Raw genomic sequence first — 27917 nt, 5'->3', positions numbered from 1 at the left:
AAACTATCTGTGGTAAGCTACATACTTACATTTACACCACACATAATCACATCAGCCTCGTCCCTTGAGTCTCGCGCTGCCAAGATGATTCGTCTCAGGATTCAGTTCCACGTACCGTCCATCTAGAGATCTGCGACGTCACAAGAGGTTGAGGAAGGTCAGGCGAGCGAGGGATGGATAGGTAGTGTAGGGCAGGCTGGTTGTGAGATGGCTAGGACAGAGTGGAGAATAACCTGGATAGTGGATAAGGCAGGGGAGGAGAGAGAGGGATGACTAGGCAGGAGGATGACAGGTTGGGTGTGGGGATAGCTGGGTGGGGATGGAAACAGTGGAAAGGGAATGGTTGGGTGCAGGAAGAGGCCAGTACGAGTATATGGAAGAATTATTGTGTGTGTGCGTGTCAAGGTAATCAAATCTAACGTGAGTTTCTATGCTACTTTGTTTCATTATGCTTTATATGATCATCAGAGACCTTTACCTGTTAATATTTCACAATTGTGTGGTGGAGCTTCACTACTGGAGGCGTGAAAAGTTTACCCTCCTCACTACTCAGAATAATTAAATATAACATGACTTTTTATGCCACACTCTATGTTACCTCATATGAACACTGCTATTGTCTCCCTCTTAATACTCTGTGAGGTAAGTGTGTGGTGGAGATTCATCAGTGGAGGCGTAGAATGGTTAAGCTCCACACCACTCCCAGCAATTAAATTTAACACGACTTTTTGCACTTTTTTTCTACGTTATAATACGTTTGTAAAATCACTAGACTTTATTTTTCGTCTCAGTAGTTCATGTTAGGTAAGTGCGAGGCGGGCATTCACTAGTAGGGGAGACTTCTCAACCACTTCATATATTACAATACTTTCCGGAGCAGCGTTAATAAACTCACCACACACTTGACTTTTCCTGACTGGTTCGTACAGATATTAAGTTAAAAGTAAGGCAGAAATTCAATGGTGACAGGAGCTTCCTCAGTCGCCTCACCACTGCACAAGTGTCAATATACACAACACTTTTCTTTTTACACATTATTTTCTGAAAGTTAATACACTCACCAGACTCCTGATATGTTTTTGTCTCACTATTTCACATAAATACAAAGTAACATAAAAATAAATCCACTTCACATGATGAAATTTAACAAGCCTTACTCTTTTTATTCAGCTTCCTCTGCTATGGTATTTTATCTAAATTAGCTCTCTCTTTTTCTCTCTCTTTTTCTGTCTTGCTTTTCTATGTTACGTAAGTACGAGGCACAGATTAACTAGCGAAGGGAATTTTTAAACCACCTCACGACTCCAAGTAATTCCATCCGACATTCCTTGTATCGTTCCTTATAACACTTTCTAAAACGACGTACATAAATTTTTTGTCACCTGACTTGTTGTTTTTTCCCTACAATTTCATATTGAGTAAAAGTGAAGGAGAATTTCAATATTTCAGTAAAGGCAAGAACTTTTAAGCTTAATTTAAAAAAGCCTTCCTTAACTTTTTACACGACTTTCTAAGCTACGTTTATAATGTTGACCTTATGTTTTATTTACTTTTTTTTTTTTGTTTCATTGTAAGAGGCAGAATCTCAGCTTAATTTAACACAAGTACCTTCTTTTCTTCCACACAAGACTTTTCAGCGACGTTTATGAATATTCATCAACAAACACCCAAACAGCTTTTCTTCCTTACTGTATTCTTAACCGGTTTGGTACCTTATCTTAATACCTGGAAAGAGAGAGAGAGAGAGAGAGAGAGAGAGTCGAACAGACAGAGCAAGACAGACAGACAAACAGAAACACAAACGAACAAGGACAAAAAGACAAACCCAGACAGACGGACGACCAAAGAATGATAAGAAAGAAATTGAAGTAGCTTTTTTCATTTCTCAGAAAAAGAGAAGAAAAAGGAAAGAAAACGGACCCATAACTGACAGGAGAGCTTCAGCATTTATCAGGAAGTGAATAGTTAAAAAGCGGCTGCTGTTCAGAGTCTGATTAAAGATGCAATATAAAAAATAATCCTGTGTGTGGCGAGGGGCTTCCCGCACGCTGCCGGAACTGCCACTAATGACTCAGTCGCCTTCAGGATACAATGAATACTGTCCGGGATGAAATGACGGAATGGGAGTGGCGGTGTGTGTGTGTGCTACATTTTATAAAGCTTGATGTAGGGATGGTAGCAACGATTTGGCCTCGGTAAATAATACTTGTGAAACAGGAATTTAATTGTACTTGATTTGTTTGTATGGTGAAGGTTTTAGTTAGGAAATATTTTTAAAGCTGGATCTGAGATGTATTGCATAGAAGTAATGAAGTAAAGCAGTAAAGAAGCAAGGACCTCATGTATTTAACGTTTTAGTTTGATCGCAATATTGATGTGTGTGTGTGTGTGTGTGTGTGTGTGTGTGTGTGTGTGTGTGTGTGTGTGTGTGTGTGCGTGTGTGTGTGTGTGTGATCTGCAGCGCCTCACATCCTTCCAGCATGGCGTAGCGGGCGTGAACTACCTGCGTGTGCCTGCTGCTGCTGGCGGGAATGGCGGCCTGCTAAATGGTGGTGGTGGTGATGGTGAGAGATCGGATAGTGCATGATGGTTGTGGTGGTAATGAGGGGTCGGGGAGTTTTTGGTGATGGTGGTGGTGGTGGCAAAACACACAGAAGAAGGAGAAAAATTAGCAGAAAGCAGTGAAAAGGAACCGGAAGAATTAGTAGGACTATAAGGGGGAAAACCGATGCTATGGTCACACAACACGTACTGTAGGGATGAATCAGCAGGAAGCAGAGGAGAGAAAGTGGAAGAATTAGCAGGAAGCAGAGAAGGACGGGCGATAACATGGTCCCACAACACAAAAACAGGGAAAAATTTAGCAGAGAGAGAGAGAGAGAGAGAGAGATAGTGATGGTATGGACACGTCAGCTTGCACCACGTCACTGCACCACCACCATCACCACCACAACCAAGCGCGGCAGGGAAAAGGTAAAAGCAAGACACGAATACTTATCACCATCTCGTATTACACACACACACACACACACACACACACACACAAAGACCCTGGAATGAAACAGCGACACCTCAGCGCTCGGACATTACAAACAGCGAAACGAGACTTTTTTTTGGCGCAGGGTCGGTGTGTTGGCGTGCGGAGCTATCAAGGCGCTCAGCTGGTGAAGGACGGCAGGTACAGCAGCGGCGAGAAAATGAGAGGGACCTGAGGCAATAAGTTCAGGCGGGGAGGTGATATCAGGCTCTTATGACCAATTCACCTCAGAAAAAAATCGGGCCTCATATCATACTTTTCCCCAATCAAGTTACTACGCGAAACTGAACTTAAGAACCGCCCATCACGGGGAACACCATAAAGGGAGCTTTGACGTGTAACTGATTGAGTCCACGAGAGGAGAGGTGAGGTGAGGGGAGGGAAGGGGAGGAAGGGAAGGGAAGCTGAGGTGAGACACGAGCAGATAAGATTCAGGTAAGGCAGGCGAGGCAGGAGTCAAACAGTATCTGCTATCTTCTGACCTATCTTTTGTTTCCTCCTCGTGTCCTTAAGGTTTTATGAAATATTTTGCATTAATTGGTTAACTAAATTTGCTGCAACACAGCGGTCACATGTTGCAATTGTTTTGGCAGGGCAGGAATCAAAGACTGCCTGCTGACTTATAGTCTGTTCTTCTTGTGCTTTCTCCTCATAGCCTTCATGTTTTCTGTAATGTTCTGCATTAATTCGTTTATTTAATTTGCTTCAACACTGAAGTCATATGGTGCGAAAAATTTCTAAACAAAAAAAAATTACCTACACAAAGAAATTTACTCCTTAATTTTTTTCTTAATTTTTTTATTCAATTAAGTTTATGATATAGCATACAATTTTCACAAAATTTACACACAAGCGAATTTTCTTTGTTAATTCTCTTCGGTAAAGCATGCGAAGTTTCGTGTACAAAACACGAGACAAATACTTCACTAGTTGCCAAACACGACAGTCGTATTACAAGTATTAGATGCCCAAGCATGCTAACAGGTGATTATCCACAGCTGTCATGAAATGTTCACCTTTGCTGGTGTAATTATCATGAGAGTGAGGACCTCTGCTCTCCTTGATTAGTGAGTACAACCTGGTCACCTCGCCTTGCCCACGAAACTGCTCCCCTCTTCACCACCTCTCTTCCCCTCACTTCGCCTTTCCCCGACCCTCACCAGTTTCGTCTCTTATCCAAACCATGACATCCCTCCCTTCCTCACCACCTCCCCTCGGCTCGCCTATCCCCCCCCACGCCTCAATTTCGTTTCTTATCTAACACTCACCACCCTTCATTCATCTTCATCCCCAGTCTCATTTTTCTTTTCCTACCCAACCACGCTCCCAGTCCCGCCTCAATTCCATCTCTCCTCTCCCACCCATCCCTGCCTCGTCCCGCCCAGCCCTGTCCTCTGTTCATGCCTGGGGACTATGCAGCAGCAGCAGTCAGTGACCCGAGGCTCTTTCAAGTCGTCCTCCACACGTAACACAGTGCAGACTTGATGAAGACAACAGTCGTCATGTAATCTGAATGTTTGAATATATTTATTTTCAGAGATTTACACGTGAGTGGAGTCACGACAAGATGTATTCTTGAGACTTATAGACTTTGAGACGCAAGAAAACACAGCAAGACGCATTGCTGTGGCTTGTAACATTATGAAGTCACAACAATATCATGATGTAATCTGAATATTTACATATATTTCCCGGCGGAGAATATACATCGGGGTGAAGACACAGCATGACACGTTATTGAGATTACAGACTTAAGAATACAATGCAGTCATGATATACTGTATGTTTATGGTTTTTGACACCTAAAGGTCAAACATAGCATAGCATAGCATAGCACAGTATAGCACAGCATAGCATAGCAGTGTAAAATAACAACACCAAGTTGGGTCAGTTCCCAGCACACTGAGGTCTCATTTACCTCTCTACAGACTTCCACACCGCACCTCCACTACTTTCAAAAGGCTCTAGTTAGTTAGTTGCACGGGATTCTAAGAGTTCTTTCTGTGGTTGTAATGGCAGATATCATTTCTACGCCACTAACAGGAGAAACACTCTTCATAACCTGGCTAATCATCTCTGTAGCCTTTGAAAATAGTCGTGGTGAGAGAGCAAAGCGTTTCAGGACACGGACCTTTGCTTCTTTAGAGACAGAGGCAGGCGAGAGCATTATTGATGAATGGCATGTTACGCACACCCGCCACGTCCCGCCTTCGGTGTACGATAATACCAAATGTCATTCATAATCATTCGTCTCTTAACAATGATATATCATGAAATTGTGTGTGTTTTTTTTTTTTTTTTTTACAAAATAAGAAGAATATAGCTCTACGGGGCATAAGAAGAAGGACAAAAAAAAGGAAACGATATGACTAGCGGTGGATCATGTCAACATTTTGAACGTTTTCTTGGCTTGTCAATACAATATGAAGGCAAAGTCAAAATAATACTAGGAAAAGAAAAGGTAAAAAATAAATACAGGGTGGAATCAAAAGCTTTTCGTCTCATCAACTCCTCTCCTCTAACTGACTGTCTTCAGCCCCTCTCTCACCGCCGCAATGTTGCATATCTAGCTGTCTTCTACCGCTATTTTCATGCCAACTGCTCTTCTGATCTTGCTAACTGCATGCCTCCCCTCCTTCCGCGGCCTCGCTGCACAAGACTTTCCTTCTTTCTCTCACCCCTATTCTGTCCACCTCTCTAACGCAAGAGTTAACCAGTATTCTCAATCATTCATCCCTTTCTCTGGTAAACTCTGGAACTCCCTGCCTGCTTCTGTATTTCCACCTTCCTATGACTTGAATTCCTTCAAGAGGGAGGTTTCAAGACACTTATCCACCAATTTTTGACTACTGCTTTGACCCTTTTATGGGACTGGCATTTCAGTGGGCATTTTTTTTATTAGATTTTTGTTGCCCTTGGCCAGTATCCTTCCTACATAAAAAAAATAAATAAATATTACAAAAAAAAAATAAATGTGTTGACAATGTATTGATAACTTATAGCAAATGTTGTGTAGCCTAATCCGTAAAACCATTCGTGTGGCTCACTAATAAGGTCTTTATTTAAAGTTTATATGTAATATTTTCATCACGAAAAAAAATATTTTATTCATATTCAGCAAAAAAAAAATAAATAAATAAAAAAAATAAATAAATATACCAATCATCACTGGTCAGAGAGAGAGAGAGAGAGAGAGAGAGAGAGAGAGAGAGAGAGAGAGAGAGAGAGAGAGAGAGAGAGAGAGAGAGAGAGAGAGAATACATAAATGACAGAACGGCTAGCCGGCTTGTAGTTACCAGTCAGTTTTAAGGGATGGGAGAGGTGTCTGATTGCGTATTTGTGCCGCTGGACAGTGACGTACACTGAAGCCCACACAAGAGTTAAGAAGGTAGCAGTGGGTGTAAGTGACGAGGCGCTGAGCAGCTCGGTGAGTACTGAACAGGGAAGCTTAATTGGTACAAAGTATGCATTTGTTGCAGGTGTTTTGTTGTTAGCCAATTAGCTGTGCCCTTGTTGGTGGCTGTGACTAAGCTGTCCACTCCTTGTTGACGTGTTCAGCATGTTGTGTTCCTGGCTGTCCTGCGAACTGCGGATGCTCAGAACAGCCAAAGGAGTGTTGATAAACATATATGTGCGCTGCTGAAGACTTAGGTGAATGATTAGCCACAAATAGCGATGAAACAGATCCTGTAAAGCACTTGTTCACAAACTTCTTTTCGTCTTTTCCCCCTTCAAGCAGTTCCCCTGTCCGGATTTCCTCCTTCATACAGTGACAAGGAAATGTTGAAACTCCTACAAAGTCATTACTAAAGACGATCGTACCATAAATTTTTATTTGTATTTGTATATAGTACTGCAACAAAACCAAACTACAATATTATATGCTTTTTTTTTCTTCTGTCGGTCAGAGAGAGAGAGAGAGAGAGAGAGAGAGAGAGAGCTCACAGCAGTGCAGGGACTCCACAATCATGTGGACTTTCCCACACACCAGCGTGGAGGCTCCCTGGACCCAGTGGTGACGGACCTGCCTCAAGAATGTGTTCAGTGCTTCCCTCTCGACTGTGTGGGCAGCTCTGACCATCATGCCGTGCTCACGACCGTCAGCGTTGCCCCGGCGCGTGACGAGGATCACCAGCAAGCCACCTGGCTGTGGCACCGCGCCGACTGGGTGGCAGTGCGGCAGGCCCTGGCCCTGACAGATTGGGACACAATATTCACCGGGGACCCGCACCATGACACCACCGCCCTCACTACTGTCCTCTGCACACTGCAGCAGCAACACGTGCCACACAGGACGTACTCAACCAGCGCAAAGGACCATTCCTGGTTCGGGTACAGGTGCAAGACTGCTGCTGAGCAAAAGTACAAAGCCTGGACGCGGTGCAGGAGGCACAGTGTAACAAAGCCCCACACAGAAGAACGTGCAAGATCATGATAAAGACAGTGAAGTGGGCCAAGGCAAGGTGCGAGGCGAATATGAGGCGGAAGCTGGCCTCCAACCAGGTTGATGCCAAACAGTGGTGGGGATTAGTAAAGGAGAGGCAAGGTGTCTCCTCTCATGAACGTATCCCCGCCCTGAGGAAGCCTGACGGGGATATGGCCGTCTCCAGTCAAAAAAAAGCAGACCTCCTCGCCCGCCAGTTTGCTGAAAAAAATGACAACTCCAGAGCCAGACAGGCAACTGCCCGCCCTCCCCCACCTTAAATTACTGCCTCGAGACTGGAGGGCGTTGCCATCTCTGAGGACGCCATCAGAAGACACCTGAGGGATGTCAACACCAGGAAGGCCCCTGGTCTTGACAGCGTGACCCCACATCTCAAAAAGTGTGCTGTTGAGCTCGCTGGCCCTCTCGCACAAATGTTTCCCTGCTGTTTGCAGCGAGGGGTCTGGCCGTCACTATGGAAGGAGGCGCGACACACCCGTGCATAAAGAGAAGTCGAGGTCTGAGCCAGGTAACTACCGGCCTTGTTACCAGCCAATCTCGCTCCTCTCCGTACTCAGTAACATCTTGGAGAGGATCATAAGCGAGAAGCTCACTGAACACCTCGAGCAGCACCAACTGCTGTCGCCAAAGTAATGTGGCTTCAGAAAAGGCCGCTCCACCTCAACTTGAAAGCGAGCGCATACCTGAATAGCCTAGGTCATGTTGCATGCAGTGACCAACAAGTGATGGTGCATTCTGACTCACTGACTTTCTGTACCCTTCAACCATCACCTTCCCTTAGTGTAGCTGTACGTAATATTGTCACACAATTCACACTCTACAGTAAACAGAGAGAGAGAGAGAGAGAGAGAGAGAGAGAGAGAGAGAGAGAGAGAGAGAGAGAGAGAGAGAGAGAGAGAGAGAGAGAGAGAGAGAGAGAGAGAGAGAGAGGGGGGGGGGCAGACACGTAAACAGAAACGTACGTACATACATACATACATACATACAGACATACAGACAGACAGACAGACAGACAGACAGACAGACAGAAAGATAAATAAATACAGACACAGAAACAGAGAGACAGCAATATGCATGCATAACATACAAACATAACATACAGACAGACAGACAAACATACAGAGTGACATACAGACATATCGGATAGAGTGCATCAATTAACACCGGCCAGTGAGCAGCTGTTGCATTTGGTGTTGTTTGTTGCAGTGCGTGTATTCGATGAGTGTTACTTCATCGTCACCTTTATTCACGCAGCGTGTCATTTCCTTCACCTTCTTCACTCTATTGCTATTATACATTTATATTGTGCCTACTAAAAAAATGCACCAAATTATTAACACAGCTCATTTATATGTAACTTACTAGACTTGTCTGCTTATTAATTGCCAATATAGCAACGCATTTATTATTGTTATTGCTGTTCTTGTAGTTACTACTATCACAACCGCCACGACCACCACCACCACCACTACTACTACTATTTCTATTGTTATTATTATTGTTATTATTATTATTATTATTATTATTATTATTATTATTATTATTATTATTATTATTATTACTATTATGAGTGCCACTCCCTTCCTGCAGGAGGCGCCGCGGGAGGTGAGAGAGCTGGTGCGTCCTCACTAATTACGTTGCTAAATTTGCTTGAAGCTTCACCTGGCGTGGCTTGGCGCAAGTAATCAACACGGCTCTGCATTCAGGTTTGTAGGAGCATAAGGGAAGACCCAGTGAAGGTGCCACTCCACAAAGAATGCAGTCCAAAAGATTAGTGAAAATAATGAGAAGCGTATTGAAACCTTCCCTCTGCAACAGTTCAAGTCATACTGAAGCAGGCGAGGACCTGAAGTGGTCAGGGTGACAGTGCTGCCGTGGCTTGGAATGGACAGGTAGACTGATCAGTAAACAATTTTGTATTTAAGTTCCCCTCTACAGCAGAATCGAACTGGGAACCTTAGGGCACGGATAAAGAACTGTGCCATAAAGAACTGAGCTACCTGACGTCCAGAGAGAGAGAGAGAGAGAGAGAGAGAGAGAAAGAGAGAGATTATAAAGAGAAATATTTAAATTTGAACGTCTCACTCATAAAGCAAATTCAAGGTGAGGAGCATTGAAGAATTCCTCCACCACGCAGGAAGAGAGAGAGAGAGAGAGAGAGAGAGAGAGAGAGAGAGAGAGAGCAAAAACAGTGACGCTTCTGGTATTTATTTTTTGGTTGTGGTGTGGCGGCGGCGAAAGATACTGTCATTTTTTAACATCGCTGACAGAAAAGATGACCACCGCGATGTAAAAGAGCGAAGGAGGAGAATAAAAAAAAAAGGGACTGAGCAATAAAAAGACGATCGCGGTGAAAATTTTGAGATTCTAATAAAAAAAAAAACACAAAATGAAAATAGCTAAAAATAAAGAAGGTTATGGATGAAAATAGCATTACACAAGAAAGAAGCAGAAGAAAACAACCCAAAATATGAAAAATTATAAATGAAAACAGCACAAAAAGAGGAATAATGTGGAAAGAAATAGCCCGAACAGGAAAGTTATCAACGAAAACTGCCCAAAATATGAAAGTTATTGATAAAATTAGTGTAAAAAGAGAAAAAAAATATGAACGGAAATAACCCGCACAGTAAAGACATATAAGACAATATCACCAACCACCTATGGAAAAAAAAAAATCCCAAAATACTTGGCCTTTGGTGCAAAACAGTAAAATTATAGAAAAAAAAAAAAAATCGCCTAAAGCATTAAGATCATGGAATGAAATCTGACAAAATGTTTGGTCTGTTGAGGAATAATTGCGTAAATAAGGAAATCATAAAAACACAGTCTAGAATAGTGAGGTTCTGGAAAGTAACCCAAACCTGCAAAATAATCTAAAAAAAAAAACAAAAAAAAAACATGAAAATAAAGTTAATAATTCTTTTTTTTTTTTTCTTTTCATTTAATCTACGTGGTACTGTAATATTTTTTTTTCTCTTTTTTTCATATTTCTCACTTTTTTTCTTTTTATTTGTATTAACATTATTGGTTTCATGCATTTTTATGACGTGTGTGAGTGTGTGTGTGTGTGTGTATGTGTGCAAACAGATATAGCGTGCCCATTTCTTTTTATTTCTTTTTTCCACATCCACACATTTTGCTACATACTCTTATTTCTACATACATTCATTTTTTTTTCTACAGCTGCTGGAAACATCTGCGTACATTTATTTTATTCTTTAACACTACGAACACTAAATCTTTGCATTACCCTCCTTTGCATCCACTCTTAATATCAACAAACTACTTTTTTAAGTCTCAGAAACACCTATTTCTACAGGTACTCTTCTCTTAACACATTTCGAAACACCTGCATACTTTGCTGCTTTTTTTTCTTTGCTTTAACATCACTTGCATTCACTCATAACACGAACCAAACTCCTTTTCCACTTCAAACACGTTCATACCTATTATATTTCGCTGATGTATTCACAACAGGCTTACCTGAAAGTACCTTCGAGACCTTTGGGAATATAGGTAACTACATTTCTCTTTACAGCGCTCAATATTATAAGGCTTCTTTTTATTTATTTTTTGTATTTTTCTGTAATGTGTGCTCTCCCTTTCGGCCAGGGCAGTCTTGAGGCACTAATGATCTGTAAACCGTCACCAGTTGTGCCTCGTGTGCTCTGCTGAGACTCAAAGTACAAAGAGAGGCAAAGAAAGGGAAGGGAACGGTATCTTCATGCACTCACGATTCATCTCCTCTTGCCTTCTAGGAAACGTGCATCTTTCATTTATTTTATTTGAGTCTACGCGAATATCTGACCGTTTTCTTACACACTCGTTTTTCTTTTATCGCTTTGGTTCTTTGCAAGAGTTCTGTTTGCTCGCTTTTATGAACTCCTACGTCACTATTCCTCAACTTTCCTCCATAATTCTGACTCAAAGAAGCAGTCTGGGGGGGGGGTGGAGATTAACTGATACTATACATTAAATGAGGAACAGAGTAATTTTAAGACCCATCAGATTATGTTCTCCGAGAGAAAACGGGAACCGAGGAGGCATTGCGTCACGGAGTGGGAGCACACAAGTCTCCGTTTAACCCGCGCAGTGCCACCGCCGTAAATTTACGGCATCTAGCTTACCCGCGCTCAGTGCCACCGCCGTATATTCACGACGGCAATCTAAAAAAAATTCTAGTATGTTTATTTGTCTAAATAACTTCATAAAAAACACACTAAGTATACCCCAAGCTCCACCCTACGCACTGAATGTGTTAGTTTGTTTGTATGCTCCTTGAGTGGCCCCCAGGCGGCGCGCGGCGCGGCGATCACGTCAGACTCATGACAGCTTGTACAACCACCGGAGGAAGCAGTCATGGCGCGCCGCCGTGGGTTGTGATGAGATTATCTCTGCTTTACTTTCTTCTAGTATTGATGAAATGTTATCAGACATGTCTGATGATGATTCTGTACATGACAAAGACTATGTACAGCTGAGTGAAAATGTAAAAATGTACCAAGCACTACTATCATACGAGTAGCCTACCTATGCATAGTCTATGCATATTGATAGTGTTGATATATGTAATATATAAACAAATAATCCATTACCGAGGTCACATAACATAATTTACGAATACTGGTGTTGATCAAAAATGGATAGCACCGAGCACACTACGAGTATCAGCATCACACTATATGCGCACCAACATCAGACAACTTCTCAGGTGATTATTTTTTTGTTTTTTTTTTACTTTCTAAGACAACTTTTCTCGTGTTTTCATTATTTTTACATGATTTAGGATTTTTTGAAAGCATAAAAAAATATGCAAAATTGGCTGGCAGCACGGGTTGGTTTAGGATAAAAGTGGCCGGCAGCGCGCGGGTTACACCTGTTTCGTCACTCTCGCTGCCTCAAGGATCCAGGAGAGGGATAACCAATACTTCATTAGGTATACTCTTAATTAACACTGTCACCGTGACATCACGTGAGGTATAAAGGGTTTTCCTCAGTAACACTTAGTAAAGCTGGTATCCTTCAATGACATTTTACGGGGGAAGAATTAATTACTTGATTATAATATTTTTGTAGTACTTTAATTAACTTCTCAAGGTACGAGAAGGTTGTCTGAAGGGTTAATTAACTACTGTTAATCATGTAGATAATTATCTCTGCCATTAACTACTTCTTTAGTTTTCACAAAACGACCATCAACTGCTTGGCTAGAGAGAGAGAGAGAGAGAGAGAGAGAGAGAGAGAGAGAGAGAGAGAGAGAGAGAGAGAGAGAGAGAGAGAGAGAGAGAGAGTTAAATGAAGTAAAAAGGATTGTTTGACGGAAAGTGAAGAAAAGTGAGGTGAGGAAGAAAACTTGATAAAGAAGATAATTGCTTTCTGCTGCCTAGTGAAGAAGAGGAGGAGGAGGAGGACGACGAGGAGGAGGAGGAGGAGGAGGAGGAGGAGGAGGAGGAGGAGGAGGAGGAGGAGGAGTAATAAAAGAGAGGAAAGATGAGGAATAAAGAGGAAGAGATGGGGGATGAAAGTATAAATGAAGACAGGAAGAAATGAAAGCAGGAAGAGAACAGAAAAGAGGAAAAAAGAAGGAGGTGAAAAAAAAAAATAGAGGCCGAAGGAAAAATGAAGATAGAGGAAATGAGGGAAGAAAGTGTGGAAAGATGAGGGATAGAGAGGAAAGGGTGGAATAAAGAAATAGTGGGAGAAATATGATGGAGGGAGAGGAGGAGAGAGTGTAGAGAATATAAGGAGAATGTGATGAGAGAGAGAATAAAAGAGAAATATGTGGGAGAGAAGCAGGTCATTCCCTCACCTCTTACTTGTGGGATTAGTAGCTGGATAAAGGTAAACCAGGTGTATAAAGTCATCAACGGATGAGCTGTAACTGAATTATCTCTCTCTTACCTGTAGAGTGAATAATTAGACAAATAAGAAAAATGCAGGTGTTGAGATTAATCAACATGTCATGCATATAGAATTGCTTTAGTGTAGGATAATTAACTGATATACCAGAGGAACAGACGTGCTAAATCATTGCAACAGAACACTCAACATAAAAAAAAGTAAGGAAAATAAGGAAAATTAAGAAAACACTTGCCAAAAAAGAAAAAAAGCATCCTTACCAGTAAAATAAGACAGGTTATTAAATACCAGATACCTTAGATGTAAATACAGGTAATCTCTGCGACCTGTAACCTTAGTGAGGTCATCTGTCACGTTGAGGTTCACCAGCAGTATGAGGAGGGGGGCTGTGTGGCCACCTGGCGACGGTACTGCCCTTGGTCACCTGTGAGGGTGTATTACCAGCTGCCAACGCCGCCACCTCTTGTCATGTTCCCGCACCTGAGAGTACCTGTGTGGCAAACAAGGCGTGATTAGTGAGCTTGTTCCTGCGCGCTGTTTCCTCCTTACCCTCCCTCTCCCTGCCGCTGCTACCTCCACTCCTCCCACTGCTCTCCTCTACGCCCTCCCTTCCCCACTGTTCTCTGTGGGTTGCTGTCACTTGGTGCTCAGGCCCTACATCTGAGGTCACCTGATCACCGCTTACTCTTATTATTATTATTATTATTATTATTATGGATCATCGTCATCGTTGTCGTTATCATGAAAGGTTTACAATATTGTTATTATTATTATTATTATTATTATTATTATTATTATTATTATTAGTAGTAGTAGTAGTAGTAGTAGTAGTAGTAGTAGTAGTAGTAGTAGTAGTAGTAGTAGCAGCAGCAGCAGCAGCAGTAGCAGTAGTAGTAAAAGTATTAGTAAATTTGTTATCATTGTTATTAGTAATCATTGTCATCATTGTCAATATGATAAAAAATTACGTTATTATTATTATTATTATTATTATTATCCCAAACACACACACACACACACACACACACACTCACATGTGGTAATAATGGCTCTCCCGCCCGCCACATCCCAGGAAAAGTTTGTTAGCAGTTAATAGGCCGCAATTTTCCTTATGTAAAGTCGTCTTGGTCTCGTTCGGAGCAAATCACCATCATCGCAGTAGTTTGTAGTTTATTTTTTCATCCAACACTCTCAGACTTCCCCACACGTCATATTGGCAATTCTCTCCTTCCCCACCATTCTCTCTCTCTCTCTCTCTCTCTCTCTCTGCCGGCAACCACAACGTGCACACCTTCCCTCTTCACTTCACCTCAGACTCTGTTGACTCTGATACCTAGCGTGCTTATTTTCCCATTGGTTTGTACCGGAACTCCGCCAGTCCCTACGCACCACAGATGACAACTCTGCTAACGCCTATCAGCCTCCAGTGATCCCTCGTTACAAACTTTTCTGGACCCTGACCGGAGGAGGCAATGATTGCTGCGGCCTGACTTAAAGAAGTGTTGTTCTGTCTGCCTGCCTGGCCGTGAATAGGCTACTGAGCTGCCCGCTAGGTATCCTTACAGACCTCAGACCTCGCCGTATTGCTCGAAATTAAACCAAGTACTGCTAGTTAATTCAGACGGGTCGCAGTTACTATGGACTCGTCGAAGACCAAAGCTTTTCCGCTCGAATCAAGGTCTTACCGAAGGCGATGAAACACCTCCACCGAACCCAAGTGAAGGCGAGCAGACGGAGTGGCGGGCAGGAGTGGTGGGTCAGTGGCTTCTTACCTTGACCTCCGTGAACACAGGTGACGGCACACTTACCTGCAAAGAAAAGGGATTATCAGCATGGTTGTTATATTCTACCTGAGTACAGCCTTAATGTATATATTTTTTTTTATGTGTGCATATTTATTGCATTGAGTGTCGAGCTGATGTTAAGGCAGCTTTGACCTAAATAAAGCGTAGAAATTGCACTGAAAGGAATATGAAAAATACGAAGTTAAACTACGCAAGGTATCAAATAAAAATCAAGGAACGTCTGTCCGCCATCTTCCTTTCCAACATCACATCCACTCTTTCAAAAAATAGCATTATAAAAGCCATACTATAACTTTTTTTCCTCCCGTCAAATAAAGTCACTATTTGCTATTTCAGTGGAGAGCCTGTGAGTTGCAAACACCACAACTTCACGGCGCCTTTTTTCCCCTCGCCTGGCTGGATGTCTTGCATCTCTCCGACACTCCAGTTCGTGACTCAGCCACCATAAGATGGAGATAATTAATTACAGTTATCAGCTAAAGCAAATGGTGCACTCACACACTCTCATTCGCGCACCACACCCACCAATCCACACTCACACAAAAGCAACCGATGCCACGCAGGGCACAGGGTATCAGGAAAAGCCCTCCCTGTTGCAATGCCGGACTTCACCGTTGGTGGCAGCGTCATCCCCCTATTCTCTCAGTACAGTTACCTCGGAGCTCCAGTCAAGATCTCAGCAGTCCTCCCTGCCCGGCGTCAGCCCCATCCCATCATTAGTGACCTATTGGATCGTCTCCAGCGACGACTTCGCCCTCTTCAGTGGCTCACCAACATCTCCGGCATCTGCATTTTTGTGACCAGTACTATCTATGTCACTTTCATTCACTCTGTTGTTGATTATCTCTCCCCTGCCTTGATTCAACTTCCTCGGGCTGCTTTAGAGCCTCTGCAAATTTTTCAGAATAGAGCGATGAGAATCATTGTTGGATGCCCCGTGACCACCAGGATCGTAAACATGCAGCGTGAATTGAGGCTCCCGCCCTTAGTTGATAGAATATATTCAAATGTTACTTGCCTCACAGTGAAGTGTCTTCACTTTCCACTTCTCTCGCCACACTACACGCAGCTGATCAGGACCTCTCTTGGCCCCACTCCACCAGTCCCTCCTATTCTGCCCACTGGTCGCCGACTTATTGTGTCTGCTTCCTCTTTGCTTAGGAGCCTTAATTTGCAAGTTTCTGCCGCTGCCGTGTCCCCAGGCCCACCCCCGTGGATGCTACCAGCGCCTGAGGTGAGCTTTACCCCTACAACCAAGTCAGATCTGCCTCCTCTCCAGCTGCAGCTGGCCTTGAAACACGTGGCGACAGTGACGTCCTCCATCACAGCTCCTCATCGCCTCTACACTGACAGGTTTCTCCAGTCGGATGGAGCGGCTGGTGGTGCGGTTTTCTCACCTGACTTGGAACCACCTCCAGGTGGCTGGTTCGGCCGTCGGCTCGGAGACCACTCCAGCTCAACGTTGTGTGAGCTCTATGCTATCCTGGATGCTGTTAGGCTGCTTACACACGAGCGTTTTTGTACGCGCGTCGAACGGACGCACAGAACGCGTCATATTTTTTGTACACGCGTTTGCCCCGCGTTCGCGTTTCTCGCCCTGCCTCCAGCCTCTATCCATGCATCTGCTTTCTTGTTCCTGTTTTTATATTCTTCGGTCGTAGGATCCCACAGGACAGGCCTCTTCCCTACTTCGGAAATAAGTTCTTCCGTGTTGTGATAGTCTGCCATTCTAGTCGTCTGAAAATGTTAGTTCATTAATTAATTGTAGTAGGCTACGCGATGTATGCATGCATGTACTATATCAATTCTTTCTTGTAGTATCTATACACATTTACTATAAACAATAAAACTGCTACATCACACCCAAATGCAGTACACACCAGAGTTCTATCCACATGAGCGGGACGGGATGGGTGACTGGCCTCTCACCCCCAGCTGAAAGTAATGACTGATATGGCAGCAGGACCTGCGTGCGCGCGTAACCGAACGCCCGTGTGCAAGCTCCCATTGAAACGAATACAGCCTTTAGCCTCGTGTGTCAGAGGAGAGTGAATGCAGTTGTTATTTGTGACTCAAAGCCGGCCCTTCAGTCTCTTTCGTCCCACACACCTAATAGTAGTTCAACAGATTCTTTCCTTTTTAGCATTAATGACTGCTCGCAATGTGTGTGTCAAGTTTATATTGGTAATATCTCATGTTGGTTTACGCCACAATGCTACAGCTGACCGCCTAGCGAAGGATGCCTGCCGCCTACCTCCGCGTGGTGATAGTCGTCCTCTCTCCCTGCCATGCCACCTTCCCCGCTACAATTTCTCCATTGTCCATAATTCTTTTCAGTGCACACACACACACACACACACACACACACACACACACACACACACACACACTGGCGGCAATAATAAATCTCACAAAGGATCTCGCAGCCTCTCCGCCAATGGGGCCAAGGAGCACCAGCTTTCCTCTCCAATAGCCATGCCACCTTTGTCCTCCTCCTCCTCCTCCTCCTCCTCCTCCTCGTTCATTAATCACTCCCCTTTTCTTCTCGATTTCATTCTCACTCTCACCCCATCACACCACTGTCTCGTCTCATCCTCTCTCTCTTACTTTCATTTTAATCCCGTTTTTCCCTCTCCCCCGCCATCTCTCCTTTTCTCAGTACAACTCTTGTCCTTCATGAAGTGTTTCGAGAGGCCAAACAAAAGCTAAAGCTCTGGATTTTCTCTAGAAGCAAAGAATTAATGTCCAACTAAATCACTGCCTCAGACGAGACGAATGAAGGACTGACTTTTTTTTTTCTGCAAGGAAGCGAGTGAAATGAACAGCCTCGTCCTTCACGCTTAACATCGGAAGGAAAAAATAACGTAAATAAAACGAAAAAAAAAAAAAAAAGTGAGGAAAAGAATATTGCCAAACTTTTTAGCAAACGAAAATGTTAAGCAGAGAATATCATTTCTTTTCCTTTTAAAATTAATTTCCCTTCTATATGCAAGTCACCATCTCCTTCCCCGAGTTGTATTTATCCTCTTTGTGGTGTAATCTTTCAGGAAATTGTAAGTCTCTTGAAGAGTAACTGGATGTGAAATTGTTCAGCAGACGACTTGTGAAAGAGAGGAGCGGGAGGGAAAGTGCACAGCCTTGAGGAAGATGAAGATGTGAAGTAAGACGATGAGGACAGGAAGGCGCAGGTCTGGCCGAGGAGGAATGAGGGAAAACAATAAATAATAAGTGTAAGCTAAGAGAACAACAACAACAACAACAACAACAACAACAATAATAATAATAATAATAATAGAAATGGGAGTAATTACGAAAACCAGTCAAAATCGCATTAACGCTACAAAACAAAAAGAAAAAATGATTTTTTCATTTTGCCTTCAGTATCCCATTTCGCTCTGTATGACAAAAACAAGGAGGAAGAAAAAAAAAGACGCAGAAGAGAAGAAAAAGAAATCTGATCGTTTTACCTTTGAAGACAACAAAAACCTGTTCAGTAAAAAGTAGCAAGTTTTCGATCAAGCTTCACTAGGATCAGAAACTTTCTGAAAAGAACAGACGAGCAATTTGGTTCACGAAAAGGGAAAGATTTACGCCGTTATTTGGCTCTTAAGGATCACAGCTATGTGTGTGTGTGTGTGTGTGAGAGAGAGAGAGAGAGAGAGAGAGAGAGAGAGAGACTCATCGCATTACTGTCTGTTGTCTCATCCTCATTCTTTCTTTTATCCTGTTCTCTCCTTTTCTCCCCAGCCACCTCTCTCTCTCTCTCTCTCTCTCTCTCCCAATGATGACATAACGTCGTCTCCCCTACTCCACCGGACGAGGCGGGCGCCTCATGGCAACCCAACGGCAAGACAGGCGAGGCCACACAGCTACGAGCACACATCCATCTCTTGGCGTAATGGCGGCCGCTCATCTGAGGCACTGTGCCTTTGTCTCCTCCGCGAAGCAAGATGGCCGGCGTGTGACCCCGGATGGCGAAGATAAGCCGCGACCACTTCCGTTCATCACGACGCCGACAACACACACACACACACACGAACCACCAACACTCGACTGCTGCTGCTCCTTCCCCGGTGATACCGACTTGTGATTGGTTCCCGTGCCGTCCACCCCCTCTTTCAGTGTTCCACAGCTCCGTCATCTTCCTGTCACCATTACGTGCTGATAACTACGCAATACATATTTTTCTAGCAAGAACTGGACGTACTATATAAGCGTGAACACTTTTTACAATGCCAAGCCTTACAGCGGCAGAGTCTGGTATTAAGGGCTCGCTGGCGTGCGAGGCTTCACGAGGCTCCGAACCAGTCGCCTCGAGCAGCGAGCAACAGGCAGTGTTGTAATGCCATCTGGCGGCGTGCGGTGTCTTCCTGATCCAGACTGTGTGTGTGGGGACAAGGGCTGCATGAGGAGAGGCGCTCACGGGCTGGAAAATAACCCAGTGTGCTCCTTATTAAATAATACTGTGACCAGCAACCATGACTGTACTGCGCGCAAGACGGAGGGAGTGGGAGGGGTGAAACAGGGAGAGGGAGGAGTGGAGGGAGAGGGAGAGGTGGAGGGAGAGGGAGACTGTAACGGAAGGAGTGCGGCGAGGTCCTATTTTTCCGTGGTGAGAGGATAAGACGTGAGTGTGAGTGGAGGAGGGTGGCGGCGCTACTGAGGAGCTGGGAGGAAGAGGAAGAGAAGGGGAGCCATAACACCTTAATGGTTTAGGAAGGGACGACCTGAAATATGTATAAGAAGATCCAAGTGATGAAAGAGAAGCCAATATAATGAGTAGTTGAGAGGAAGGTTACCACGTAGATTATTCAGGAAAGAGTGTTAAGAGGAACAGGAGTGCAGGTGAAGAAGATCAGGGGAAGAGTTTTTATGAGAATGAAAGGAGACTAACAGGGAGGTGAAAGTGACACACTGAGAAAAAAAATGACTACGGAAGTGATTATCAGTGCAAGGAGAGCAAAGTGCGGTATGATGTAGTCACTGGTTGAAAGGGAATAGGAGCGAGTCAAAAGGGACAACAATTACAAAGTGGTGAGCGGGACAGGAATTAGAAGGAAGATAGAGACGGAGAAAATCTGCAGGAGGATAAAACAAAAGAGAGAGAGAGAGAGAGAGAGAGAGAGAGAGAGAGAGAGAGAGAGAGAGAGAGAGAGAGAGAGAGAGAAAGGAAATGTAAACCTGCAGAGGAGTGACGAGGCACTGAGGTGAAGGTCCCCGAACAGAGGCCAAGGCGGTAGTAAAAAATGACAGCATAAGTGTCTTGAAACAGTTCAAGTCACAGGAAGGTGGAAATACAGAAGCAGGCAGGGAATTCCAGAGTTTACCAGAGTAAGGGATGAATGATTGAGAATACTGGTTAACTCTTGCATTAGAGAAGCGGACAGAATAGGGGTGAGAGAAAGAAGAGTCTTGTGCAGCGAGCCCGCGGGAGGAGGGGAGGCATGCAGTTAGCAAGATCAGAAGAGCAGTTGATAAGACAAAAAGCTTTTAATTCCACCCTGTCTTAAGAGCGGTTACTGAGGGTTACTGAAAAGATGAGGGAAGAGGATGGGGAGTGAATGGGAGCCTGCAGAGGAGTGACGAGGGTTAATGGGAGGTTAAGGGAAGAGGATGGGGAGTGATCGCCCTCCAGGGAAACTTGTCATCCCTTCATCCTCACGAGCTGCCACTCAGCAGTGTCACCCGTCACTGGTAGAGACGAGAGAGAGAGAGAGAGAGAGAGAGAGAGAGAGAGAGAGAGAGAGAGAGAGAGAGAGAGAGAGAGAGAGAGAGAGAGAGAGAGAGAGAAACCAAGCGGAGGTTTCCTAACTGTAAACACGATATAAAAAAAAAAAGCTAATTCGATGTGAGCTGAACAAGACCGGTGATGGAGGATGGGGAGGACTGGGAGGGAAGGATGAGGTGGTGGTGGTGGTGGTGATTTGCCTGTTTTATGGTGTCGGGCTGTTCATACATAACACTTCATGCAATAATGCTTTCTACTGAAAGTATAAGAGCCAAGACCGCAGTGCTCTTCAAACACATTCCATTTCATTATTTTGTTACTTGAGACAGACCAAATGCTGCACATTATGGAATTACTGACAACACTATCGATGCCAAATACCTGACAAAAGAATTGCCAGGCGAGCAAGGCGCACGGCGGCACACAGGGCCTGGCCTCGCGTGCTGCTCACACTGCTGCCCACGAGGCGCTTGATGAAATTCTCGCGACCACTGGGCGAGGCGCGCAAAGTGGCCCACGAATTGAATGTCCAAGCAGCGCCAGCTTGCTGTAATAATAATAATAATAATAATAATAATAATAATAATAATAATAATAAACGGTTTATTATTTAGGCAGTTGACAAACTGAAAATGTACAGAGGGGATGGGGAAAAACTTAACATTAATCCTAAAGGTAAGTCTAATCTAGGAGGGAAATACTATTGATTGATGGCTCGCACCATGGTGGGAATCGCACTGAGTCTGTACCGGTCCGTGCGCGGCGCCTTCAGGGGCGTTATTCTGTTGTGGTGTCTGGTGGCACGGACCGGGCGAGGCGCGTCGGGCGGCAGCATGTTTCTGAGACGTGGATGATGCAGTAGTCCCCTCCCAAACTTCTCCAGAGCCTCTCGGTGCCTGGTGGATATTCTGGACAGACTCAGGGTGGTCAGGGCTTCTTCATAGGTGGTGTATGCAGGGCCAAGGATGACCCTGCACGCCCTTTTCTGCACACTCTCTAGCTGTAGCTGTTGAGTGTGTGTGAGGGAGGAGGACCACGCTGGGAAGGCGTACATGAGTTTGGGGAGGATGAAGGTAAGGTACACCCCCCCTTAACTCATCTATCGGCGTCCCCAGCGACCTGAGTCTGCGCAGCATGTACAGCCTGTAGGTAGCTGATCTCACGGTGCTGGCGACATGCTGCTTCCAGGTCAGCTGGTCGTCCACCGTGACTCCGAGAAGCTGTGTGTGTGTGTGTGTGTGTGTGTGTGTGTGTGTGTGTGTGTGTGTGTGTGTGTGTGTGTGTGTGGTTAAATAATAATGTTTTGGCGCACCTCCACACGGCGTTCTCAGATCGTGAGAGAAAGGCGTGCATCATTTATGTCTCAACAATGAAGTACTGTTTGTTTGTTTGTGAGCCGCTTCCCTTGGAAACTCTCATACTGACCATAAGCTTATTTTCACCTCTGACACATCTATCTTTACCAAAATATACCTATAATTCAACGCCATTCACTGTCTCTACACCACTTAAACATGTCCTCCTCCACCACAAGAATCAGCTTTTAGCAACCCATCATAAAAGAAAGGAAAGTTAAGTATTCCATCTCACACTCAGCGGCTTTCCGTCTTCACAACACAGCACAAGGCAGGGCCAGGCGCCCCCTGCCGCCCTGCCAGCCTGCGCCTGCAGGCTTCGCTACACCACACCACCATACCACACCACCACACCACACAATCATTTGCGCCTCCTTCATTCCTCCTTCTTTTTTTCTCCTCTCCTATTCGTCATTTTCTTCTTTTCGTCCTCCTCCTCATCCTCCTCTTCCCACTACTACTACTACTACTACTACCACCATCACTCCACCGTTTCTTCCCTTCATTCTTCCTTCCTTCTTCCTCTTCCTCCTCTATTCCTTACCTTTTTCCTCTTCCCACTACAGCAATCTACGCATTTCATACTTGGGCCGGAAAACCCTGGAAAATGAGGGAAATGTTGACGAAGAGAGACAGACTGGTAGGAGGGAAGGTCTCGGTCTGGGTCCTGATTGTGTTGGTGGTAGACGAGACGAGACGCTCTGAACGGGACTGCACCTATATTTACGTAACGTAATTCACTTTGAAAATCGCGAGAAGAAAGAAGACGCCCAGACTGGAATGCACTACAAATTCTGACTCGCCGTTTACTTTAGCTAATACCCAAAATATAAAAAGATTACCGAACTCAGTAATAATAACGAAATATCCTCCAAAAATCTGTATTATTTACGAACGGTGCTACAAAAACATTATAATATCTAGAAACAAAACACAGCCAGACTAAATCCTATTATATATTCTGAACACATTTTTTTTCTTTTCCAGACAAATAAAAAAAAAAAACACGAATTGATCGTCGTATAAAGAAAATAGTTTTTTTTTTCCATTTTAGCAACGGACGCATGTTAAATTTGAAAATACGCATTGCTAGACTAGATTTTATTGAATATTATTACTTGATACATGTTTCTTATATTTTTTTAAGTCTTAAATCCAATACCAATACAATCATAGGCGTGCTAATAAAAAAAAATGTAAAAATATATAAAATGACGAAACGGTTTATTTTCGACAAACAAAAACACATCTAGACTGGATTTCATTATGTGTCATTCCTTGTTATAGTTTCCTAATAATAAATCAAATATCAAAACAATGCCAACTCCATCAGTAGAAAGGAAAGAATATTGATACCGCGCCGAAATGTTTTTTTTTTTTTTCCTCCTTTCCTCAGTACCTCTTCCCTTTTCCTACCCCGCATACTCTTCCTCTTCCCTTCATCTTTCTTCCTTCTCCTAGTACTATATATCCCGAGTCTAGAAAACACCTGGAAACTGCTGGAAATCCTGAAATTTACGCTAAATATTGACGGGGAGAGACTGTTACCATAGCAGAGACAGGGCTGGGCTAGGCTCGGCAGGACTCGGCAGGGCTGGGCGGCAAGGATAACGTGGTGTGTGTGTGTGTGTGTGTGTGTGTGTGTGGGTAACTGTCCTGTTTCTGTGTGTGTGTGTGTGCACGCGCGTTTAAGTGTATAACTGCCCTGTGTGTGTGTGTGTGTGTGTGTGTGTGTGTATGTGTGTATTTGTGTGTGTGTGTGTGTGTGTGTGTGTGTGTGTGTGTGTGTGTGTGTGTGTGTGCACGCGCGCGCGCGCGCGCGTTTAAGTGTATAACTGCCCTGTGTGTGTGTGTGTGTGTGTGTGTGGGTAACTGTCCTGTTTCTGTGTGTGTGTGTGTGTGTGCACGCGCGTTTAAGTGTATAACTGCCCTGTGTGTGTGTGTGTGTGTGTGTGTGTGTGTGTGTGTGTGTGTGTGTGTGTGCACGCGCGCGCGCGCGCGTTTAAGTGTATAACTGCCCTGTGTGTGTGTGTGTGTGTGTGTGTAAATATCTAACTGCCCTATTTGTGTGTGTGTGTGTGTGTGTGTGTGTGTGTGTGTGTGTGTGTGTGTGTGTGTGTGTGTGTGTGTGTGTGTGTGTGTCTCAGTACTGCAAGGCACGTCACCTTTCTCCCTTCCCTCCTACCCCCGCACACTCAAATCCTCAATTTTGGCGCCTTTTAATTGCGCTTGCTTTTCAAAACACATACCACATAAGTTTTGGATGTAAACAAGAATTGGGTAAAAAAAAAATGGTTTTGTTCGTGTTGTTGGTTTCCCGTTGTCTCCCAACAGCCTGGCAACTTTGCTCTCTCACCATTATTGTTTACAATGGTCGTGATGAGGTGACATGAGTTTCAAGGGTTTTTAAGGTTATACTGACAAATTAACAACACTTTTACATTACTAAGAGAAGAAACAAGCTTGAAAATCCGGGTCATCATCTCTGTGACCTTGAAAATAGTCGTGGTGAGAAAGCAAAGCGTTTCTGGATACACACCTCAGAATAAAGGTTTGAGGCGCCGTGCCCTGTTGTGTGTGTGTGTGTGTGTGTGTGTGTGTGTGTGTGTGTGTGTGAGGCAAAAAAACGGAACTGTTGGTTGGATGGTTGATTAATCTTAGGTCATAGTTGGAATGTCACGAAAGAACGCTGACATTGGACGGCGATTATCCACTCAGAGATACAGCAAAGGGAAACAGCAAGGAGAGAAATTGCAATGGAACGTTTTCTTCACTGGAGACGACACCTGCATCTTTCCTTCCTCGTAAACACTTGATGATGCTGAGTGTTGGAGAGTATGAGGTCAGGTACTTTAATTAGTGGAATCTCTCTGCGTATCAGCTTCGCGTGAGGGATTGGAAGGTTTTTTATTCGCTGTTGTCTCAATGTTTAACTCTGCGACTTGTTACCTGACTGACACTTTTAGGATTCGACTTTTTTTTTTTTTTTTTTTTTTACCAGTCTCCGTTGTCCTTGGCCAGAGCAGCAATTACATGAAAAAAAAAAAAAGTAAGAGTAAAAGGAAATTGTGAGAACGTGGATGATGTTAAGCTTTAGCGAACACGAAATTACATCTCACACAACAAAATACAAATTTGGAGCTAAAGATTCATTATTGGATAAGCACCTCACTCTGTAGCTACGCGTGTCCGTCCCGGCAAGCACGTGGACGATATTGAACGTTACAAAGCATGAAATCAAAGGCTCTTAATTGCTGAGTTCCATCTAGGTATTCATTTCACGTCACGGACTCAAGGATCATGGCTCCAGATCTCTTACGTTGTAACTGCACGGTTCCTTTCATGTAATGTAGAGTATGAATTCAAATAATCTCTGTTGAAATGCATCTGTGTATTTATTCCACGTTAGGGACTATAAAATTAACGATGAAATGTCAAACGAGATCCATTTAGTTAATATTTAGTTAATAAACACCCCGTCTACGTATTAATCAGAAGAAAACTGGGCTAAACAAGCATATCACTAGTGGCGATCCTAGCGCTATTGATGGTGGTGGTGGTGGTGGTGGTGGCGGTGACGGATCCATGTTATCTCGTGAACCAATCAGTGAAGTCATACAGCGGTGGTGGTGGTGGTGGTGGTGGTGGTGACGGATCCATGTTATCTCGTGAACCAATCAGTGAAGTCATACAGCGGTGGTGGTGGTGGTGGTGGTGGCGGTGACGAATACATGTTATCTCGTGAACCAACCAGTGAAGTCATACAGCGGCCCAGTTAGCGGGCAATAATGCTATTACTCACCCAACCAATTACGACTAAGGCTGGGACAAAATTGAAGCCGTTCCCTCTACCCCGCGTCCCCAGCACAAGCGCCGCCACCTGCTGACGGCGATTCCTGTGTGGCGCGGCAAATACTTGACAGCTTTTGTGGATTTCATTTGATTCATTTAGTGGAGAGAGAGAGAGAGAGAGAGAGAGAGAGAGAGAGAGAGAGAGAGAGAGAGAGAGAGAGAGAGAGAGAGAGAGAGAGAGAGAGAGAGAGAGAGAGTGTGTGTGTGTGTGTGTGTGTGTGTGTGTGTGTGTGTGTGTGTGTGTGTGTGTGTGTGTGTGTGTGTGTGTGTGTGTGTGTGTGTGTGTGTTAAGATTAGAACAAAAGAAAGAGCACAAGAAAATAAGGGGAAGCTGCAAGAAGCCATCAGGCCTACACGTGGCGGTCCCTGTATGAAACAAACCTACCTAATTATACCTGTCACTTCCAAGGTACTCAAGATTCAAGGATAGAAAGCATTTAGACTAACACTGACACACAGCACCTTTGATAGTGGAGGTATTAGCCAGGTTACATAACATCACAATAGATAACTAAAGACTCTGAGTTGATAATTACGAAGTCTAACAATAATGCACCGCGGCTTTAATAGTGGAGTTACTAGTTACTATGTTAGGTTAGATCAAGTCAAGACAACCGAAGACTGAGGGTTAAGAAGTGGTAAGCCTAATTCTGATAGTTCCGCAGCTCTAACCTTGAGCGAGACAGGCTTGGTGATGCATTAAGTGGCGCAGCGAGCGATGATCTCCTTTACGAGGGAATAAAATCATCAGGCGGGACGTTTAGTGAAAACCTTCATTCCGTAAACAGCAACTCGGCGGCTGGCTGTCGGATCAGGGCGGAGGAGTCAACCTCTCGCTGTGACTGTTGTGTTCAGGCTTCGCAGGGATGTGTTAAGATGTAATAGATATATTTAGCGTATCTCTGTAATGAATATGTTTAGAGCATCCCTGTAGTAGTAGTAGTAGTAGTAGTAGTAGTAGTAGTAGTAGTAGTAGTAGTAGTAGTAGTAGTAGTAGTTAATAGTAGTAGTAGTAGTAGAAAAAAAAAGAGGAGGAGGAGCAAGACTCATTTACGTTCCTGTTTCGGATTCAAAAGTTATCATTAATTAGCCACTGTAAGAAATGTTTATGCCAGTTACGCATTAATGTTTCAGTACACGTCATGCTATTATCAATATAAAGACATGCCTTATCAATTCTAATTCAAACTCTAAGTTAACACACTGCAACGCTTCACTCTCTTACCACGAGTATTTTCCAAGGCCACAGAGATGACTACCATGTTCCTAAGAGTGTTTCTCGTGTCAGTAATGTATCTCGTTAATCTGTCACTAGTACTATATAAAACACTCTTAAAAACCAATGCAACTTCACGACGACTATTTTCAAAGACCACAGAGATGAGTACCATGTTCCCAAGAGTTTATCGTGTCAGTAATGCAGAAATCTTGTTAATCTGTCACTCATACCATAAAACACTCTTAAAAACCCACCTAACTTCATGACGACTACTTTCAAAGGCTACAAAGATGATTAGCTGTATTATGAAGCGTTTCTCCTGTTAATAGTGTGGAAATTGTGTTAATATGTCACTATAAATATAAAAACATCGTAAAAAAGCTCGTATAAATTCGTCTGTGTAGAGTCCTTTGAAAGTAGTGGAGTTGTGGCGTAGAAGAGTTTGGAAATATAGTCCTTAGAGGGAACATCACTGCCATTTAACAATACTCGGCTTATTAACAGTAAATAATGATATCTATCACTGCGCCTGGCACTGACATCTTCACTTCATTTTCAGACTCATGAATGATTGCAAACAATGAATAAACAATAAAGTCAAGTGAAGTTTCGATC

General features: G+C 43.8%; 1 long non-coding RNA gene across 3 annotated transcripts in view; it reads right to left on the bottom strand.

Moving 5' to 3' along the window:
• LOC135102136 (uncharacterized) overlaps nucleotides 1-27917 on the bottom strand; it is a 78490-nt gene that overhangs the window by 15243 nt on the left and 35330 nt on the right. For 2 of the 3 annotated variants that reach the window (XR_010269537.1, XR_010269536.1), the window contains exons 3-5: nucleotides 15029-15151; nucleotides 13639-13833; nucleotides 30-130 (exon numbers count right to left, since the gene is read on the bottom strand). This is a non-coding gene — a long non-coding RNA (uncharacterized LOC135102136). Of the gene's footprint in view, nucleotides 1-29; nucleotides 131-13293; nucleotides 13386-13638; nucleotides 13834-15028; nucleotides 15152-27917 lie in introns of all 3 variants that reach the window. The other variant, XR_010269538.1, reaches the window with a different exon arrangement.

This window comes from Scylla paramamosain, chromosome 7, assembly GCF_035594125.1.
Source record: "Scylla paramamosain isolate STU-SP2022 chromosome 7, ASM3559412v1, whole genome shotgun sequence".
In the NCBI taxonomy this organism is placed as follows: domain Eukaryota; kingdom Metazoa; phylum Arthropoda; class Malacostraca; order Decapoda; family Portunidae; genus Scylla; species Scylla paramamosain.
Note: the sequence above shows the minus strand (reverse complement) of the source record. Positions and strands in the feature narration are given on the sequence as shown.